Source organism: Amblyraja radiata, chromosome 45, assembly GCF_010909765.2.
Source record: "Amblyraja radiata isolate CabotCenter1 chromosome 45, sAmbRad1.1.pri, whole genome shotgun sequence".
Lineage (NCBI taxonomy): Eukaryota > Metazoa > Chordata > Chondrichthyes > Rajiformes > Rajidae > Amblyraja > Amblyraja radiata.
This window is the reverse complement of record NC_046000.1, coordinates 7,989,290-7,991,119: the sequence shown is the minus strand read 5'-3', so window position 1 is coordinate 7,991,119 and position 1,830 is coordinate 7,989,290.

The window sequence follows — 1,830 nt, the reverse complement described above, 5'->3', positions numbered from 1 at the left end:
TTAATGTAAAACTAACCATGTCCCTTTTTTTTCCTCTCCTCTCCTCCTCCCTTCCCCCTTTCCAGACCCCCCTCTTCGCCCAGTTCCGACGGAGGGCGGGCCGTAACGCCGCTTTAAATAAACAAGAGCTCCGTGCGCAAAAAAAATAAATTGAATCTAAAACGATTGAAAGAAGAGAGAGAGAACGAAACGCAAAAAGAAAAAGAGATGCAGACCATCAGACCCTGGGTATTTATCAACCTTCAGTCCCATCAGTCTACTTTTAAGTTATTGCGGCAATTCCTCCAAAATTATGGAAGAACAGATAAGGACATGGACATTTTAAAACCAGACTTGCGGGCTGTAACGGAAAAAAAAAAACAATCCACAAAGGAAGAACCAGTTTCGAACCTGTCTGTGGGCATTACACCTCTATGCGAGTTGTGTGAGCAGGAAAGGCTGAGACGGGGATAACAAGATTATCTTGGAAACACAAAGGAAGGAACCGAGCCTCAGCAGACGGGAATAAACAGCCCAACAGCAAAATATATCACCATCGTGGATGACCCATCCATCGGGACAATGGGAGCCCATCTAGGCGATGGGATAACGATCAGGCTGAGGGATCATGACATCAGCAAACCCCTTATCATCGGAAGCCTATTGTTTATGCCAGATCGAAACTGGGAATCATCAAAAGACCCTTTTGTCCAGAGGACCACCTGGGGGGTTTCAAGGGAGAAACTCAGGTATAAAAAGCAGGAGTCAAGCCAGAACTCGTTCTCTCTTTCTGCTCTGCTGGATGGCTCGTGGCCCTGCATACATCTAGCTGTAAGTACCCCAGTGACCTGGTGAAGTTCCCGAAATTGGATAGAGGTTGAGAGAAGAAGGGGAAAGAGGGTGTACTTGCAAATAAAATTGTGTAAAGTAAGTTTTACGACGTGCCCGATAGTTTTCCTTCCATGCTCTTAGTTTAAAGCATAAGTTTAGCCACGTATTATGTAGTGTTGGTGAGATTCGATTTCTCATTGTTTAATAAAGCCTGTAAATTTTAGACTTGCTTTGAGTCCATCTTGGTTTCTGTTTTCTCTCATCAGCACACTCTGGTCAAGTCAACCTTTTATTATATCCCACCATAATTCCGAGGCCTAGAACCCAGGGGAATCCCGTTTGTTGTATTCTCTCCCTTGGGAACTGCTCGAATGGAGTGGTGGCCGATTGACCCTCCGACAAGGGAGAGAATAACTCGGGTAGTTGGGCCCAAAGTGGAGTAAAGGGAACCGAAACCCCTGCAGAATGGCGACCATGGCAGGACCTCGGTGGTTTGGGATATGTGACTTGCCAGAGGGGGAGAGAGAACGTAGCAAGATGGAGGAGAGAATCTCCTCGTATCTGTTTAAAAAGATCAATCTCACCAAACAATGGGTGATAGCACTTTTGAGAGCACAGCAGCCTGCAGAAGCTGCAGCTCAATGGACGGAAAGCAAATAAAGGGCAGGAAAGGGCAGTTTGGCTAGCGTGCCTATCACAGCAGGTAGCCAAAATGGAGAGACAGGTAGATAGTCTGGAAGAGCAACTGAGATAAGATAGGGCCAGCGCTGAGGAAAGTGCTAGACAAGGGGAAGGGATATATGAGGAACTCAGTGAAGCCAGGCTAGGGAGTCCCACAGAAATGCCCAGGAATTTCTCCAATGCTAGGTGGTAGAGGCAAAGGAGAGGGAACGGAATGCCCAGGAACTCCTGGCTCAGAGTACACAGAAGTACAGGAAGCTGGAGGGAAAGTTCCAAGATATCCAAGCAGCATACAGGGTGGCCCGTAGCGAGCTAGGGGATTATGATCACGGGCCTTGC